Raw genomic sequence first — 20,753 nt, 5'->3', positions numbered from 1 at the left:
ACCCCCAATTAATTGTTACTTTTATAGACTGAAAAATAGCAAACAAAATCAACCTTGTCTCTCTGTGGTTCGATCCTTACTATCACTAGCTATAGGTTTAGTTTGGAATTATAAATTTAATTTTGATACTAAACGACGGTATCAAATTTTGGCACCGTTGCCGGGGAGACGGTGTAATTTTGTTTGCTTTATTTTAGTTTATTTCTCTTGTCTCAAGGAACTTTGGTTCCTTGAGGCCGTTGCTTACCTTTGCTTCTAGTTTTGCTTTTGCACAGTTAGAAGACAGGTTTTTGAGAGGAAGACTTGAGTACTCTCACTTTGGAAATGATGGCTACAATATATGATAATTTTCAGCCAAAGGAGCACCACCTTCCAAAGGGACGCCAGTTACCTACCCCTACTACCGGTAATTTTGAGTTTCGTTCCTCTTATATCGATTTAGTGGAGCGAAATCCGTTCGCGGGTCTGCCAGATGAAGACCCCTTGAAGCATATGGAAACTTTCACAGACTATTACTGTTCCATACCTATACCGGCTGGGGTAACTCAAGATGAAGTAAAGGGGTTTATGTTCTTGTACTCCTTGAAGGATTCGGCGCGAGATTGGTACCGCTACCTCGATAGGGTAGCAAATGAGTCACGGATTGGACATCTTTAGCATTAGCCTTCTACAAGAAGTACTTCCCACTTTCAAAGACTGATGCCTTGAAGGGTAAAATCACGAGTTTTCAGCAAGGAGCCGACGAAGATTTTTGTGAAGCATGGGGACGTTTCAAAAGTTTGGTCCGAGCTGTCCCTCATCATGGTTTCCAGCAGTGGTATCTTTGCAATCTATTTTACAATGCTTTATATGATGATTACAAGGTCATCTTGGATGCAGCTGCTAATGGTAGGTTCCAAAATAATACCGGTCAAAGTAAAGGTTGGAACACTATTGAGGAGATGGCAGTCCATAGAGCTGAGTTTGGAAGTTCACGTGGAAATTCGCGAAAGCAAAGTGATGAAATGAGTGCCGTTGTGACACATATTACTTCTATTACTGACCGCCTCGAGAGGCTCGAGGCCTCTGAAGCTTCCAAGGAAATAATTGAAATGCCTACCCATAATTCAGACGAGACCGAAAAGTTGAGAGAAATGGTTCAACTTCTCTTGGTGCAAGTGGCAAATATGGAAGCAGCCGGGATTGAGTCCTCAAAGAATTTCGTGAAGCAATTGGAGAATATTGAGGCTAAACAAGTTGCTAATTCTTTAAACAAATGTGAAGGACCAATTGAGACGATCAACGCCATCAACCTCAGAAGGGGCCTCTCTTATGAAAGTCCCGACAAGCTAGAAGAAGACTCGGGAAATGACAAAGAAGCTAGTTTAGTTTATGGCGAAAAAACAAGCTTAACTGCCAGTAACCCTGGTCGATCGACCAACATTCTCAGTCGATCGACTGAGGTGTCAGATAAAATAGTTTCTGATCAGAAACTATTCACACCCAGCCCGAGTGGTCGATCGATTAACCTCACCAGTCGATCGACTGAATCACCTGACGAACTCCATTCTGAACAGGAACTGTTCACGCCCAGCCAAGTTGGTCGATCGACCAACCATATCAGTCGATCGACTGACCACCCAGTACAGGACGCAGTTCCGTCAACTAGTTTGCATGATTCTTCACTTATTGATGATTTGACGGAGGTTTTAAACTTACGGAAGCCGAAGGTTACTGATCCTACGGCCAGTGTTGCAGTCCCGTATCCGGAGCGTTTGAAGAATAGTAAGCTGGAGCGCAAGTTTGGTAAGTTTTTGGAGATGGTCCAAAATCTCGAGGTAACGGTTCCTTTCACAGATTTAATTACCCAGGTACCCTCTTACGCTAAATTTATGAAAGATATTTTGAATCGTAAGAGAAATTTTCGTGATGATGGTAATGTTGCGTTTGTGGAGGAATGTAATGCTCTTTCACAAGTTAATGTGCCACCAAATTAAAGGACCCGGGTAGTTTTTCAATTCCTTGCACTATAGGTAACCACGTAATTGGAAAGGCCCTTTGTGACTTAGGGGCCAGTGTTAGTGTCATGCCGTATTCTGTTTGCGAAAGGTTAAATATTGGTAGAGTTAAGGTGACTGATATTACCGTTCAAATGGCAAATAGATCGACTCAGAGACCTATAGGTGTTCTAGAGGATGTACCCGTTCGAGTGGGTAAGTTTTTTATTCCTGTCGATTTCGTTGTTTTGGACATTGCAGAGGACAGTCAGATACCTATTATTTTAGGCAGACCGTTCTTGCATACAGCTGGGGCTGTAATAGATGTCAAACGCGGAACCATCACCTTAGAGGTAGGAGATGACACCATTGAGTTCAGTCTTGCTCACAAGGCGATTGCTGACGATGATACGTGTTATTCCATTGATATTGTTGACAGGGCTGTTACTTGCAATTGGAGGGAATCCTTAGCCAAGGATCCCGTAGCTGATCTAACCCGTTTAGATGAGTGTGCGGTAATACTGATGGAGAATGCTTTGAGGAGCCGATGCTTTGGTGGCCTCAATGGAGAGCTACGAGCTCAATGAGGAAGAAGATGAGATGCTTTTGAGCTTGGCCAACGATAACTTGGTCAACACTTGCTACACCATTGAAGCCGATTCTGTCTCTTTGTCAGAGGTAAAGGTACCGGCGTAAGCCACTTCCTCCTAATCTTAAGTATGTTTTTCTAGATGATACGGAGCAAGATGCCGGCTATTGTTAGCTCTAAGCTTAATGATGACCAAATTGTCGGCTTTGATGTGTGTGCTTAAGAAAAACAGGAAGGCTTTGGGTTACTCTTTGGATGACATTAAGGGCATCAGCCACGATGTTTGTATGCACAGGATAGAGTGGAAGAAGGCCACAAGCCTTACGAGACGGGTCAACGCAAGTTGAACCCGAAGATGCAGGAAGTTGTTATGGCCGAGGTGATGAAACTACTTGATGCGGTATTATTTATACGATTGGCAACTCCAAGTGGGTTAGCCCGATTCGGGTAGTCCCGAGGAAAGGAGGGACTACCGTGGTCAAAAATGATAAAAATGAATTAATACCAACTCGAGTAGTGACAGGGTGGCGGATGTGCATTGATTATAGACAGTTGAATGCTGCCACCAAGAAAGACCATTTCCCCCTCCCTTTTGTTGACCAAATGACTGAAAGACTTGCTTCTAACAAATTTTTCTGTTTTTTAGACGGATATTCAGGGTTCTTTCAGATCCCTATTCATCCGGACGATCAGAGTAAGACCACTTTTACCTGTCCACAGGGTGTTTTTGCATATCGTAGAATGCCTTTCGGATTGTGTAACGCCCCTGCTACCTTTATGAGGTGCATGACGGGGATTTTTTCTGATTATAGAGAATATTATGGAAGTATTCATGGATGATTTCTCAGTTTATGGTAGTGACTTTGATCGTTGTTTAGCTAATCTTGATAAAGTCATGCAGCGTTGTATAGATGTTAATCTTGTTTTAAACTGGGAAAAGTGTCAGTTTATGGTCAATGAGGGAGTTGTGTTAGCGCATCTGATTTCTGATAAAGGTATACATGTTGATAAGGCAAAGGTGCAGGTGATTGAGCAATTGCCTCCTCCCGTGAATGTTAAAGGAGTGAGGAGTTTCCTTGGTCACGCTGGTTTTTACCGGCGTTTCATTAAGGATTTTTCAAAAATTGCTAAACCACTTACACAATTGCTCCTTAAGGATGCTGTCTTTGAATTTACTGATGAGTGCCATGTCGCTTTTAACAGGTTAAAGGAGGCCCTAGTTTCTGCGCCAATCATTCAGCCGCCTGATTGGGACCTCGCATTTGAGATCATGTGTGATGCCAGCGATTATGCGATCGGTGCAGTTCTGGGACAGCGAAAGAATAAAGCTTTGAATGCCATATACTATGCGAGCCGAACTCTGGATGAGGCTCAAGTCAACTATTTTACCACTGAGAAAGAGTTTCTAGCTGTTGTTTTTGCCTTAGACAAATTTCGGTCTTATTTGTTAGGTTCTAAGGTTATTGTTTACACTGACCATGCAGCGTTGAAAACTCTCTTTATTAAGAAAGATGCGAAGCCGAGGCTTTTGAGGTGGATACTCCTTTTGCAGGAGTTTGATTTGGAGATCAAAGACAAGAAAGGAGCAGAGAATGTGGTAGCTGACCACTTATCTCGTCTACAAATGACGAAAAGGGAGGATTCGTTGCCTATTAATGATTCTTTTCCCCGATGAGAGTCTCGTTAGCTATTACTACTTCAGGGTCTTATCCACCTCCGTGGTTTGCTTGATTTTGCTAACTTTGTTTGTGACGGGTAGGATACCACCCGAGCTTTCATGGCGTGAGAAGAAGCGGTTTGCTTATGATGCTAGACAATATTTTTGGGATGATCCTTATGTTTTCAAGGAATGCGCAGACGGTCTCATCCGGAGATGCGTACCTCAATGGGAGGTGAAGGATATCCTAGAGGCTTGCCACTCTTCTGCTTATGGTGGTCATCACGGTCCGTCCAGGACCGTAGCTAAGGTACTCCAATATGGTTTCTATTGGCCAACTTTGCATGCAGATTGTCGCAATTTTGTTGCTGAGTGCGATGCTTGTCAAAGATCGGGGAATATTTCCAAGAGACATGAGATGCCACAGGTAGGCATTCTTGAGGTTGAGATTTCCGATGTCTGGGGCATTGATTATCAAGCTTTTTCGAGCAATCAAGGTAATAAATATATCCTCGTAGTCAGAGATTATGTATCCAAATGGGTGGAAGCTATTGCTACTCCCCATTGCGATGCAAAGGTCGTGATTAAATTGTTTAAAAAGATCATTTTCCCTCGTTTTGGTGTCCCTCGGGTTGTCATTAGCGATGGGGGAATGCATTTTAAAGAGAAACAACTTAGTGCTTTATTGACTAAATTCGGTGTCCAACATCGTAGAGGTTTGGGGTATCATCCCCAAACTAGTGGTCAGGTTGAGGTTTCTAATAGAGAATTGAAAGAAGTCTTAGCTAAAGTTGTTTCTAAATCACGGAAAGATTGGAGTCTTAAGTTAGATGATGTCTTATGAGCTTATAAAACTGCGTTTAAAACGCCAATCGGGATGTCACCATACCGATTGATTTATGGTAAGACATGTCATTTACCTGTTGAGTTAGAGCGTAAGTCTTGGTGGGCTATTTGTGATTTGAATTTGGATCCTAACCTCTCTCGTGAGAAACGCATGACACAAATTTGAATGAGCTAGAGGAATTTAGGTCACTGCCTATGACAATGCAAGGATCTACAAGGAAAAAGCAAAGCGCTGGCATGACAAAAGAATCATCAAGCGCGAGTTCAATATTGGCGATAAGGTACTCCTTTTTAATGCTCGTATCCGTCTATGTCCTGGTAAGCTGAAATCCAGGTGGACCGGCCCCTATACGGTCACACACACAAAAGTTCGGATCGTTGAATTGGAGACCTCACCGGAGAAAGGTTCAAGGTTAATGGCCAATATGTGAAGCACTATCATGGATCAGATGCATATGTTGGGAAGGTCGAGGTTTTGTACTTCGACCCGCTATCAGATGAAGAAAAGTGAGGTAAAAAGGTCGTGCGGGACCTCTTAAACCAGCGCTAACTGGGAGGCAACCCAGGTTGTAAATTTTTGTAACTTAGGAATTTTATTTTGTCATTTCAATTAATTTGAATTTTAAGTTTTTGTTTTTTGTTTGTTGTTTTCTTTAATTCCCTTTAATTGGCAATTTCTTGGTATGGAAATACGCGCACCTTTGATATTTTTTGCAGGTATTTATTTTATGCAAAGTGCGTAGGAGGAGTGCTTGATTTTTGTGAGAAAAGGACGGGAAATTATGATGGCAAATGAATTTTTGACGAATTAAAGCCTAAACGCCAAATATTTGCGATCGATCGACCAGGCCATTCAACATCGATCGATCGACGAGAGAGTCCGAAGCTTACGTGCGATTATTTTGGTCGATCGACCGAGTAAAGTGGTCGATCGACCACTCTGCGGGATCAGATTACAACTGAAAAGGGGAGTTTTACTCATTCACTTATTCATTTTCACAAACACAAACTTTTAAGCAAACCCTAAAACTCCATCCCCCTTCTGCGATTTTCACCTACATCCCGTCTTGCACTTGATTTTTATTGCTTTAATCTTCAAAGTTCTTCAAGGTATGTCTCTAATCCTATCTTTATGCTTTTTATTCGAGTTTTGCTGAATTTCCATGCGAAATTTTCGAGTAATGTGCCCTTGAGACGAAAAATCGATTTGGGGAAATCGATTCTAGGGTCTGATTTCTTGTCTTTCCTATGCTTTAATCGCTTATTCTACCCTTTCCCCCTTGATTTCAAAGCAAATAAGCAACTAGGATGTATTTAAAGCCATTTCCCCCAATTTTTTCGAAACCCTAATTTGATTTCCAGTTTTTATTTTGATGCGGGTTTCCAGAAACTGACATTGCTAGGGGGTTTCTTGTTGATTAATGCGTTAATTGCAGGTAATACCTATGACAAAAGGAAAGGAGCCAATGCAGGAGGGACAATCGAGCCAAGGGCCTGCTAAGCGGCCACGCGGACCGCCCCTGATGATAGAAGCCACTACGGATAGTCTACCTGACTATCCGCAGGTTATCTTTGCTAAATCTATTCAGCGCGCTAAATTTTCCTTCTTTGTTTCGCGTACGAAGGTCACAGCTACCCGGTTTCTCCATAAAGACACTTTGGAGAAACTAGGTCATATTTAGCCTGGTCGTGTCCCTGCTAAATGGGACGGGTATGATGGGTCTTGTGGACATGGCTGAGTTCACATATTATGTTTTGACCCTTGAATTCTTTTCGTCTTATGCTTTCGACACGAAAGCTTTCGTGGCTGATTCGACCAAACCTTGCATTTCTTTTCGTCTTTTCAATGTCAATTACTCTTTGACGCTGGCTGACTTTGCGGGTTTTCTGGCTCTTTACTTCGAGGGCAGAACCTCAGACACCTCTGATACTCATCGGATCATGTGGTCTTGTATCAGTGATTTTTACGGGTCAAAAAGGACGGGCACTTCCGTCCACTTGCCCCCTCTTCGTTATTTTCTACGGCTAATGGGTAATACCATTTTTGGCCGTAAAGAGTCTAATAATGTGAATAATATTGAGCTTTCAATTTTGGCGGGCTATCTGAACGTTGAGCGTCGGACAGCACGTATCTATAACATTGCCTACTTGACTGCCGCTCACTTTCAGACTGTAAGTGAGGGCACCTTGACCACCATTGCCTATGGCGGATTGGTGACACGTATCGCCAACCGCCTTGTTCTACTTTTCCCTCGACAGGAGGACCCCATCGACCCTGACCTGCGTTTCATGGACCTCCCTTACGCGAGGGGTGTCTATTGGGTCGATAGACAGATGCGGTGGAAGATTGATTCTTTCATCCGTGACCGCATCCTCATCATCGGGCTACCCTCCTGTCCTGCCCCTTACCACTGTTGAGGGGGCAGCCCGGCCGCCCTTGCCTAGTTACAGGCTTCCTCTGGTGGCGGCCACTCCTACTGCTAGCACTTCGAGGAGAGCTCGTGCCTCCTCTTCACAGGCACCCTATACCTCCACTACCACCCCTACTGCTGGTACATCCACTTTTCGAACACCTACTCCTTTGGTTGTCCCTCCGGTCATGGACCAGAGGGCAATGTCACGTGTTTTGGGTGACTTGTGCAGGAGTTTCAACCAAAGACACGGGTTGGACACGGCCATAGCCCCTGCACTCCGGTCTACGAGGAGCTAGCTCGGGGGGGGGATGCTTCCACAGGGTGACTGGGCTCACCCTTCTTACTTTGTCCCCCCTGCGGGCGGTTACCCTCAGCCTGCCAGGAGACCCCCTCTTACTACTACTGCTGGTGCCTCCACTTCCAGGAGAGCCACTCCTACTGCTGCTGCTGAGGAGGAGGAGGAGGAGAGTGACTCGGGGTCCGATGAGGACAGAGACTCTGACTACGAGGGTGGAGATTAGATGCTGGTGACCTCCCCGTTTTGGCTGGTTTGGGGAGGTCGTATTTTGTGAGTTATTTTCCTTTCTCTATTAGCTTCCTTTTATTTTCTTATGCTTTTATACTTCCCATTTTTCTGCTGGTGATTTGCTGCTGAGCACAATGAGGGCATTGTGCGTTTTGGTTTGGGGAGGGTATTTGCATATGCCTTTTTGTCTTGCATCTGCATTTTTTTTTTATTGCATTTCAGTCACATGTTTAGTGCATTTCTGTTTGCATTTGTTCAAAAAAAAAAATTCAAAAAAAAAATTGAAAAAATTCATAAAAATCAAAAACATCACGTTTACTTTTGCATATAGTTGAGTCGGATTGGAGTTTTAATGATGATTTTGCACTATTAGTCAAATATGCCATTTCATGCCCTTTTCACAACTGTTTAACGAGAATTATAAGTGATTTCTCAAATTTTGTTATGGAATTCATTTCGGGTAATTAGACTTGACTCATTACTTTTGGCAAACTACTTATACTTTCTGAGATATAGAGCCTATAACTGGTGACATTCATGACCGGTTACTTTAGGATTGACAGTAGTACTCCCTTCATTTCATGTTTTGCACGTGTATGAGTCTTGATTGCTTATTGCCTGTACGCATTGGTTTGTGGTCGGTATTGCATGTTTTGAGAACTATTGCATCCTCCCCTTTCTCATTTTACCCCATTAACTCCACTATAAGCCACAACTGCCAGTTGCCCTCAACTACATCCCATACTTAGCCTACCATTGTGCCAAGCTAGGAAGTAGTAGAGGAATTTGTCGATTTAAGCTGTTTTGGTTCGCTCTTGTAATGTTGGAGCGGGTATTTTTGAGAAGTGAAGGAATTATTTCAGCCTGAAGAAAAGAAGAAAGAAAAATTCAGAAAATGAAAAAAAAAAGAGTTGATTTACCTGGGCAGAGTGCTCTGGTCGTGGCAGGGTGGTCGATCGACTGCCATCACTGGTCGATCGACCACCAGTTCAGAAGTTGAAAAAAAAATTGAAAATGAAAGAAAATAAAAGGAAACAGAAAGAGGAAAAAAAAGAAAAAAAAAAGAGTCTTGAAAATAATAAGGTCTTGGTTGAAATATGAACACGCCTCATGTGCTTACCTCATGATTTGGAGGCGTTTGTTTGGATTTTGTGTTGCCTGGTCAAAAAAGGCATTGTCTTTATGTTGAGTTGGAAGAACGGGATACGATTTCTAATGGTTCGTTAGGTACTAGCTTGGCTCTTACCTTCACCTTTCCATAATTGTTTTGCCCCTCTTTCCCACTTAGCCTCACATATCAAAATCTTGCAATAGTTCGGCATGTGATAGTCCTTGACGGTGGTTATGCGTATGTACGGTAGCTAGAATCATTATTCATGCTAGACAAGCATACATGTTTTGTCGGTCGGAGTCTAGGTGAGAGACTGTACTTTTCCTCCCTCTCTTTTACATATAATCTTACCATTTGCTTTGCTGAGAGAAGAGTGATCCGAGAAAGTCCGATTGTATGAGTCTTGCAAGGTCGAACGCCCGACTTAATTCTATGATATGCATAAATTTGTTCACTTGATTTAAGCTTTACAGAAGTTGACTTTGTGCATTAAACGGTTTGGCATTGGCTTGTAGTTAGCTCTGAGATATACTCCTTTCCATTTAGTTTTTATACGGGTCATAGTGCTTGCTTGGGGACAAGCAAGGTTTGGTTTGGGGAGATTTGATACGTGCATTTTCTATACACTTTATCTGTGGTTTTGGCACGTGTTTCTACGCATAATTGTTAGCTTAAGGCTACTATTTCTCCCGAAACGGTTTACTTTGCATTTTCTATGATTTATTGTAGGAACGAGTGGAAGTAAGCTAAATCAAGCCTAATTCGTCCCCCGGAGGCAAGTTAAAGGAAGCCAAGAAGAAGGAGAGTCGTATTCACTCACCTTGGGATGCGTGCAAAGGAGTGAAGAGTTGATTGGAAGGAACAAGAGAGCCATTTGCACAAAGATATTCGATCGATCGACTAGGTTGCATGGTCGATCGACCACCAAGCTCATCGATGCTCTTTTCCGCATATTCATCGATCGATCGTCTTGACTCGGTCGATCGACCGATTTTCAGCCGACACGTTTCTCTTCGTGTTAGACTTTTAAAAGCCCAACTTGTAATTAACTTTCAGTATCTTTTTATCAGTAGAACGCAGCAACTTTTAGGTTATGCTTTTCATTCTAGAAATACTCAGTTTAGATCTAGCTTGAGACGGAAACCTTCGATTTGAATGCTTTGTTCTTGAACTCAATTAGTAAGCTCTTTATGCAATTCTTCCTCTTCCTTATTTCCTTGTTATTTTGATTCTTGTTTTCATCAATTAATTTTAGCAATCGAGTTCTTTCCTTTTGGTTTAGTTTGATCCAATTATGTCGAATTTGTTCTTTACCATTAATTTTGCAATTAGTGTAGTTATAATTATGCGTAGCTAATTCCTTTGATTGGGAACAAGGTGAGCCATGGTATTAAATTAGGATTGTTGTGTAGTATGAGTTCTTCCGTATTGGTCTTGTTATCTTTTGATGAATTTCTTTGCTAGATTGAAAGATTGGTAATTTGAATTATCGTTAGATTTGGAATTTCTCTTGAGCGAAAGCGTTGATAAATTCTAGGGAATTAATAGACCGTGAGGTTATTTGAGCTTTGATCGAAAGGCTAGCTTATTTTCCCTGAGACCGTATTATAAGACCTCTGTTACCTTACTGACCTGATTTTTGCCATGGCGAACCGAAGTTCCCGATCCCCTTTTTATCTTGTTGAGAATATTCATTTTAGCAATTAGCCAGTTAATCAACCAAATTCAAAACCCCCAATTAATTGTTACTTTTATAGACTGAAAAATAGCAAACAAAATCAACCTTGTCTCTCTGTGGTTCGACCCTTACTATCACTAGCTATAGTTTTAGTTTGGAATTATAAATTTAATTTTGGTACTAAACGACGGTATCAACATCTAACCGTAAATTTCATTGCCAAATCCGCATTTATCCAATTAGTCGAAAGAAGCCAATTTGGGGGGATGCCTAGTGAAGACCCTCACTCTCATATGGAGACCTTTTGTGACTATTGTGATGCGATTTCTCAAATCGGTGTAACTCAAGACCAAATTCGACGGGTCTTATTTCCTTTTTCTCTAATTGACACCGCGAAATAATGGTTGAAAGGTCTTGATAAGGCTACTCTCGGAATTGATTCTTGGAAGAAGTTGGCTCTAGCTTTCTAAAAAAAGTTCTATCCACCGGAAAAGACTAACATGCTAAGAGCTCAAATTACGGGCTTTAAGCAAAGGGATGAAGAATCTTTGTATGAAGCTTGGGAGCGATTCAAAGGAATTTGTCGCTCATGTCCTCACCATGGACTTAGCGAGTGGTTCTTGGTACAACAATTTTGGAACGGTCTATATGAAGATTCAAGGAACATTCTCAACATGGGATCAAATGGAATGTTCACCGAAATTGATGACAATCAAACTTGGAACAAAATTGAGGAAATGGCGGTCCATAACTCACAATATAGTAGACCTCGCAAGGCTACTAGAGGAGGAAAGCATGAAGTGGACTCCGTTACTCAAATGGGTGCTCAACTTAGTGCTCACATTGATACCATCAATTTGAAGTTTGAAAAAGCGATGGCTAGACTTGAGGAAGCCTCAAAATTACCAAAGCATCATGTTAATGCCATGACGGCATCTTCATCAATCCCAAGTGGGATATGTGAGAATTGTGGAACTTTGGGACATGACCAATGTGAATATAGGGGAACAAATGAACAAGTGAATGCTTTCCAAGCATACAAGAGTGGTACCCCTTATTCCAACTATTACAATGAAAACACCAAGTTCCATCCAAATATCTCATACAAAAGCCAAAATGTTCAAAACCCTCAAACAACATACACCCCACCTCCCATGAGAAACCAAAATCAAAGACCCTTTTACAACCAAAACCAAGGTTACCAAAATCAATCTCCATACAATCAACAAAATGACCAAGGTTTTGATGTTCAAAAAGCGGTCCTTCAAATGCAAAAAAATCAACAAGAGTTTTTCACTCAAATGCAAAAACATAGTCAAGCAAAGAAAACCACCATCAACAACATCCTAGCTCACACCAAAATGTTGGAAACCCAATTGACTCAACTAGCATCTTCAAACTCACAAAGACAAAAGGGGCAATTACCACCTCAAAGTAATCCCCCAAGACATGAAACGGTTAGTGCCATTCACTTGAGGAGTGGTACAAGGTATGAAGCACCGAAGAAGCAAGTTGAGGATGAAGTTGTGGAAGCTAGTGACAAAGAAGAAATTGTGCAAAACTCCAAGGATGGAGAACCATCAAAAGAAGAAATTTCAAAGAAAAATGAAGACAAGGTCAAGGAGAAGGAGCCCATTGTGATTAGACTTCCTTTTACAAGTCGTCAAGCCAAGCCCAAATTTGATGACCAACTTGGAAAATTTATGGAAATTGTGAAAAATTTGGAAGTCTCAATTCCTTTCACGGAATTAATCAATCACGTGCCGGCCTATGCGAAATACATGAAAGACATCCTCACAAAGAAGAAGTCGATCCGGAAGCTTGAGACTATCGCCTTCACTAAGGTGAGTAGTGCAATACTTCAAGGGAGTTCACCTCCAAAGCTCAAAGATCCTGGAAGCTTCTCAATACCGTGTACCATTGGCGACACCACGATCAACAAAGCCTTATGTGATCTAGGGGGTAGTGTGAGTGTTATACCGTACTCGGTGAGTAAAAGGTTGGGGATGGGAGAGCTTAAATGCACCAATATCACACTCCAAATGGCCGATAGATCGACGAAGACACCATTAGGGATATGGGAAGATATTCCAGTACGGATTGGGAAATTTTTCATCCCGGTGGACTTTGTCATTGTTGACATGGAAGAAGATTCCAACAGTCCAATCATTTTAGGAAGACCTTTCTTACACACCGCGGGTGCGGTGATTGATGTAAAACATGGAGAGCTCACTCTAGAAGTGGGAGATGAGAGCATAACTTTCAATCTTGACAAGACCATGAGAGTTCCCCGCTTGCATAAACCATGTTTCATGATTGATCATTATAGCCGGAAGGATGATAGGAAGAAGTCGGAATTCCAATGGAAAAAGAAAATTGAAGATGCTCCATTCAAAGAGCAAGTAAATTGTGACAAAGAGAGCTTGAAAAGCTCAACAAAGTCAAGCAATGAAGAGGATGGCCTCATTGGCCAAGACAAGAAAATGGGAGAGTTGTCTCTATCAACTCGAGAGATCTTTAGTGATCAAATAGATGAAGTTTGTGGTCTTTGGGACGATGAGTTTGAAGGGATTTTTAATCCCTATATTGGTAATGCTATCGATCAAGACCGACAACAAGGGCAACGATCTATTGAAGATCTTTATCACGATAATGAACAAGCTTTTGATTACTTCTTCAAGGTGTTGAGCAACATCAACAACACCTTGGACATGCCCCCATGACATCTCACTAAGGATGAGAGTTTGGTGGAGTCCTCCCTAAACCACCATTTGTAAATATTTCTAACTCCCTAACTCGCATTTTAATTCTTACATTGCATTTTTGTCATTCTTGGATTTTTATACCTTGATCAAGATAATAATCATTTTTGAGAGAAGTGAGGGAGGGACAAATGATTTCAATTGATGTGTTGTGCTTTAGCTTAGTGTGGGGATAGAAATTGCCTAGGCTATCCATGCCTTAGTAGTGCCCCCACAATGAAGAACACGGGCTTTTGAAGAATGAAAAATGACAAGGGATATGCAAGTACACGGATGGAACTGAATCCGGGTAAAAGGGGCAGAATCCGAGCGTTTTCAAGAGAATCCGCCCGTCTTCAGGCAACCCGGGCGTATTTGTCAAAAGACGCCCGTCCCTCTGAGCTGAATTTTTGAAATTTTGGGACTGTTGACAAATCCGGGCGTCCTGCAAAAGAATCCGCCGGTCCTCAGAAAGACGCCGGTCCTGCAAGAAAAGACGCCCATCTTTTTGGCTGAGAAAAACAAGAAAAATCACTGGAAAGGAATCCGCCCGTCTTCAGTGAAAGACGCCCGTCCCGCAGCTGAACAATCCGAGCGTCTTTGCTGAAAGACGCCCGTCTTTAGGCGAGAATTCTCAACCCAGAACAGACAGAATCCGGGCATCCTGAAGGAAAGCCGCCCGTCTTCCCCCTGCAATTCAAATTTTTCGGGTCTTTTATAAATCCCCTCCCACATTCATTTCTTCATTTCTTCATTCAAAACACTACCCATAAACCCCAAAACTCAAAACCCTCATCCTCTCCATCACCAAAACAAGATTTCCTCAACCACATTCATCAAAATCAAATCAAAACATCCTTTTAACAAAAATTAATCACTCCTCTTTCAACAAAAATCAAACTAAGCACCAAAATCTTCAACCTTTGAGTCGATTTTTGAATTTATAAAGGCAAAGCCTTTCACCTTGAAATCGATTTGGGTACACTTGGAAATTGAAGATTTTCACTCTTTTCTTGGTTCAAGCATCAATGGCAAAGACAAAAGGAGCAACAAAGGCACCAAAGGCAAAGGCACTCTCAACAAGACAAAAGTGTCTTTAAGCAAAAAAAGCCTCATTGGCTATGGTGGTAGCTAGTTCAAACTTGGAAGTGCAACAATAACCACCTCCCTTGGAAGCAACAACTTCAACTACTCCGGAAATTGCTCAACTTTCGAACTATCCGGAGGTAATATTCATTTCTAACTCCCATAGGGAAACTTTTGCCAAGTATGCTAGAAAATCCTTTCTATCTACCAAGTTTATTTGTGAAGATGCCTTAGATAAGTTGGGTCTCCTTGAGCAAACTAGAGCCTTCTTTGTAGCCATGGGGTTGGGCAAATTGTTTGCAACAAAAGAATTGACATACCCCTCCCTTACCTTAGAATTCTTGAGTTCTTTGAAAGTTACAAAGGTTGAGACTATGGAAAACATCGAGTTCCGCCTTGCTAATGTTAGTAGGTGCGTCACCTTTGAGGAAATGGGTAAAGCATTGGGTCTTAGTGATTCACCTAGTTATTTCAAGAATGTTGGCAAGTATGACCCCGCTCCTCTTTGGGAGGCGATTTCCGGAAGGAAATTTGAGAACTTTCATGCTAGTCGCGCTCTATTAGTCCACCATCCGGGCATTAGAGTGTGGCACAAGGTCATAGGGAATACCATCATTGCAAGAAAAGACACCAACCGCTTTACCAAGCTCGATTTTGTTCTTCTTGAGTCGGCCTCAAATATTGGAAGGGAATTCACCAAGCCTTTCAATTCTCTAAGGCTTTTGGTGGATAGATGGCTAAATGTTTATTGTGGGAAGCAAGGCACCACCGTTATTGTGAATGGAGGTCTAGTCACTCTTTTGGCTAAGTACTTTGATCCGAACTTCAACAAGGATAGCAAGTATGTGGCGAAAAAGGGTGGTCATCTCATTGATGTGGATGCTATGATAAACAAATACAAGTGGGTCTCTCATAACCCTCTTGACACCAAGTATGGGTGGCTCACTAGTGAGGCTAGATCTTTTACTTTGCCTTCTAATATTTGTCGTTTGAGTGCCCATCGGACCAACTACCTCCTTCCCCTCTCAAAAGAAGCCGAATACATCATCCGACAACAAAGGGGTGAAATTGAAATGCCCTCCTCTTCCATTGTCACACCACCCTATCCTTCCAAGTATCAATAGTTCAAACCCGAAGGTGTTGAAGCAAGCAAAGATTATATGACTCTTCTTATGCAAGAGATGCACAAGCAAGCTTTTAAGGATCGGGAAGATGCTTACTTAGCCCAATATCCACCCCTCCTTCATTTAGCTAGGCAAGGACTACTTGATCCTTCACGTCCTTTGCCTAGTTGGGCGGATAGGGAAGTCTTCTTTCCGAGTGCATCTAGGGGTGAGATTCCGGGTGACGATGAGGTTGTCGGTGATGCGGTTGATGATAGCATTGATGAAGAGGCTAGTGAAGAAGAAGAAGAGGATGATGAACAAAGTGAACAAGAAAGTGAAGAAGGAAGTGGTGATGAGTCCACTTCTATTGAGGAAGATGATGATAATGATGATATGATGGAGGATTAGCAAGCTTTGGAGGCTCCTACCCTCTTGAGGTTTGTCTATTTCTCTCTTTGTTTTATTTATTTATCTTGATCATGGTTGAAGTAGTCCTAGCAACATAGAGGACTAACACCTCGGCCCCATTGAGGTGTTCTTATTTTATTGTTCCCACTTTTGAAAATCCAAAATGACAAATTTAGTTTCATGCATTGCATCGTGTGTGCATGAACTACACCCATCCTTAGGACATTAGAAATAATGTCTAACTCGGTTTAGGGAAGTACATGCATACGCAATGGGAGGTAATCTAAATTACGCTCTCCGTCATAAACAAAAACCCATGCATCATGTAGTGTAGATTAGTATAGCTTGCATTTAGTGTAGAATTCAAGCATCATGCTTGCATGATTTCCCATCATTTTGGCCATTGAGGACAATGCCCATATTATTGTGGGGATGGGGAATTCTAACTTAACTTTTATTCCAAAATCCAAAAAAATTGAAAAATTTCGAAAAAACCATAAAAATTTGAAAAACCAAAAACAAGTTCATTTCCTTTGTAGTGTAGTCATGTATATATTGTTGTATATATTGTGTTTGTTCTATCCTTTTTCACATTGATCGACTACGCCACATCCGAGACATGAGGATATTGAAGACCGCATGGTATGATCTTTCCAATCTCCTTTTTCCTCTTTATGTTAATGACTATGTGGCTTTATTTTGATTGATGCGGTAAACAATGTGAACTTAGGACTTGCATTTAGTGTATATGTCATATTAGTTGGTAGAATCATTTGCATTAGGATGTTTATATGCTAGTTGCATCATGGCATGTAGTTGCATGTTAGAAAAATTTTGTGAAACCGTCTACTTCGGAAACTTGACAAGTGTATATAGGCCCTAGTAGATGTTTTTTCTTCTTAAAACTTTGCTTGTTAGAATACTTGTAAAACACCCTAGGATGTGTCATGCTAGTATCCTTTGACCCATGGATTAAGGCCTAGTCAAGAGTACCTTGTGGTGTGAAAACTCCTTGGCCACCATTTATTCCAAGGTGACCCTTGAAACCATGCATCCATCCATCCATCATCCATGTTCTACCACATTTTTGTCAACAAAGATAATGGGCACAAAAAGAAATCAATTTGAGTTCAATGAAAAGAAAAGTGAAAGAAAGTTTGCAAAAAAAAAAATGCATCAAATGAAAAGAGGAGCAAAAATAGAACTCCTAAAGATTCAAATATAAGCCACTCTCACTACATATGGGGTGACTTTGAAAATGTTCAAAAGAAATGCAAAGAAAAGTTGAAAGTTGTCAAGTGTTGAAATGCCAAAAATCAAAAAGAAATGGCAAGGAAGTGTTCTCAAATGTTATATGCCACAAGAAATTGGGGGGAAAAACAAAAACAAAAGCAAGCTCCCAATGTGAAACTCAAATACCTATTGATCCCTTTATCCATCGTATCCATTTTTGTGCATGGTAGAGAGGGGACGACCCTTCTTCTTGTCTAGGCAAGAGGGGGAATTCCGCGATCCTCCAGTGTTTCTAACACCATATGGAGTCTACTCTTGACAAAAGCATTTAACGATTAAGGACAAAGGTACCCTAGCTTGACACAACTTGGAGGTGATTTATTGGTATCCTTCTAGGCTTAGTAGTTTGAAAAAATTGCATCTATGAAGGAGTGTGTACCCTTGAATTGCTTTCCTTGTAGATAATTTCCGTCACTTAGATGAGGAAAGTGGCTATTCTTTTGTAGATGCATCCATTACTTGTTTTGTGTGCTTTAATGATTGGATGTGTCGCCATTTTGGCAAGACCCACCTTGTCTTGCAAGAAGGCATCCTACCTCATGGTTGTCTTGTTGTGAGTTGAAGGGGCGGAGTGAGATCCGCTAATTGTCCCATATCGGCTATGTTATTAGGTTAGTTTAAATAATGGTCCTAGTCTTTTTCACCTCTTTACTCGGGACGAGCAAAGGTTCGGTTTGGGGATATTTGATGTGACCATAATTAGAGCATATTTAGTCTTCGAATTAGCCTTGTTCCGATGCTTTTTAGTGCATATTTGGGTCATTTATTGTCTTTCGTTTTTTGTTTTGCATATTCTTTGAGGTTTTGATCCCTTGGTAGGAAAGGAGTGCAAACCTTGCATTTTCATGGCAAAACGAGACTAAATTAATTGAATTCAAATGACCAAGCATCAAGGAGAGACAAGATTAGAAGGCCTTTGTACATACTATAGTAAATGGGCAATGATGAGAAAAGATCCTTGCATCCCCGAGGAAACCCCAGAGGATCTTATGAAGAAAAAGGAAGAAAAGAAGAAGAAATGAAACTGCACAGCAATCCGTGTGGATTGTCCTGAAGACGCCCGTCCTCCACCTTCACAATCCGTGCGTCTTCACTCCAAGACGCCCGGGCAGCAGCTCTAGAAGATGCCCGTCTTCACTCCAAGACGCCCGGGCAGAGACCCCAGAATCCGTCCGACCCGTGCCAAAGACGCACGGATTCCCAGGCAGACAATTTCGTTTCTTCAAGCTTCAAGAAAGATGCCCATCCTTCCAAAAATACCGGCGTTTCCTTAAGTAGGGACTTAATCGTCATTTAAGCCCTTAGTTAACCCTAATTCCTACACCTAATGCACACTATAAATACCACATTAGTCTAATTAGAAGAGCATGTTCTTCTTAGCAATCTTTAGTGTAGTTAATATCAATCAAATCTCTCTCTAATATTGTAATCAACAATTAATCAAGTTTTAATACAAGTTTTATTTCCTTAATCTCTCTCTTGTTCATCCTTTATTTTGGGTAATTGAAGATTATTTGGGTTATTATTGGGAAATTGACAACCTCTCAATCAAGCATTAAGTACTTCTTTTATTCTTTGCTTTATTATTGGAATCATTAGTAGGTATAATTCTCTTAATCCCTTTTTAATTATTGCTAATTACTTTCATTTATTCATCATGTTTCACTTTGTTGGTATGATTGACAACCTTGCTAGCATGTTCAACATGATAATGAGTGAGTAGTTCCTTAGCTAGGGTTAATGGGTAATTAGGGGAAACCAACATGGGGAATGATTCATGCTTAAATTAATATGCTTTCATGGTTTATTTGCTTGCTTGTTTTGATCTCAACTCATGCACATGTTATGTTTGATGAAATGCGAGCCTATGAATCCTTGCATTTTTTACCCATCACCTATCTTTTCAATGAGACTTGTAAGACATAAACCAACTCGAGTCTCATTAGACCATGCATGTTGTTGAGTAGGGAAGACTAAGTCGACTTGTAGGTGTTGTACAATCTAATCGATTCGGCTCCGGGACCCAAACTTTCCTAGGATTGTAAGATATAAACCAACTCAATCCATCACAACAATAATTGCTTGCTTATAATTTGAGAACATGTTTGTATGATCAATTACCATGAATCCCCTATGACCCCATGACACCCTAGTGCTTTTTATCAATTGTTTACATCCCTTTTAATTCATCTTGCTTGTTTACTTTTATTGCTATTTAGTTTAGTGATCTTCTACATCAACCCCAATTGTGACACCCCTAAGACACCGCTAGTTGCAATAGAAACCTCGTCTCAATTCCCATCCCTTGGGATCCGACCTTTACTTGCCTCTTTACTAATTGTAGAGTTGTTGGTGAAGTTATAAATTGTGTTTTGGTCTAGGTGCTCCTAACGACAAGTAACCGAAAAGATATAGTCCGGCCAAAAAGTAATGGACATGTTATGCAAGGAGTACTACTCTCAATTCCTACATAAACCGGTCATGAATGTCACCAGTTGTAAGTTTCTAAATCTCAGAAATTGTAAGTAGGTTGCCAATTTATCAGGTCATGTCTAAACAGTCAGCTAAATTTTTGACATTAACTCGTAGATATGTGCAGGACTAAACTAATAACTGTCAATTAGATGTAAGTCACAAGTAAAAATGACAAGTTAATGTGCAGTTTCATCACTGAAATCTACCGTTCTGACTCGACCTATATGCTAAAATAAACGTGATTTTTGTTTTTAGAACAATGCATATGAAATATGAAAATTAAACGTGATAACAGGAATGCAATAAAAGTTGAATGCAGACACTGATTTGGATGCATAACCTCCCCAAACCAAACCGTACAATGCCCTCATTGTACTCAAAATTTGGGAAAGGAAATGCAAACTAAAAAGGAGAGTGAAGATGCGGAAAACTTACAAGATAATGCGAGGAAGGGACCTCCCCAAACCAGCCAGCAACGTGGGAGGTCGCAAACAGCCCAGAGCATCGTCACAGGAAGCTAATCCAAGCAATGGGCATCTTAAATAGCTCGATCGAGGAAGATAGGGCACTCGACCGAGGGATCATCTTTGGCAGGTACTCGATCGAGAAGAATAGATACTCGATCGAGTGAAATTAGCAGCAAAAGTGTTCGATCGAGTACAAAAAGTAATTGATCGAGCCATCCTTAATATATTCCTGCAAAGATGCGACAAAAACAGCCCGCAAAACTAACAAGACAAGCGTAGCTGAAATAGTTTATGGTATGAAAACAAATTATTACAACGCAAAACTGAAATAAAAAGCAATGTTTGAAAAACAACTAAAAATAAAATCTTCGGGTTGCCTC

At 41.1% G+C, this 20,753-nt stretch overlaps 2 non-coding genes across 2 annotated transcripts; both read right to left on the bottom strand.

Annotated features, from left to right (window-relative positions):
- Nucleotides 1-699: 699 nt before the first annotated feature.
- On the bottom strand, nucleotides 700-808 carry LOC141616046 (small nucleolar RNA R71). Its single transcript, XR_012530424.1, has one exon. It is a non-coding gene; the product is annotated as a small nucleolar RNA R71 (small nucleolar RNA).
- A 10,489-nt stretch (nucleotides 809-11,297) lies between these two features.
- LOC141616610 (small nucleolar RNA R71) lies at nucleotides 11,298-11,404 on the bottom strand. The gene has a single exon (XR_012530944.1). It is a non-coding gene; the product is annotated as a small nucleolar RNA R71 (small nucleolar RNA).
- Between the last annotated feature and the right edge of the window lie 9,349 nt (nucleotides 11,405-20,753).

Source organism: Silene latifolia, chromosome 11 (assembly GCF_048544455.1).
Source record: "Silene latifolia isolate original U9 population chromosome 11, ASM4854445v1, whole genome shotgun sequence".
Lineage (NCBI taxonomy): Eukaryota > Viridiplantae > Streptophyta > Magnoliopsida > Caryophyllales > Caryophyllaceae > Silene > Silene latifolia.
The sequence above is the reverse complement of the archived record's forward strand: the minus strand, read 5'-3'. Positions and strand labels throughout refer to the sequence as shown.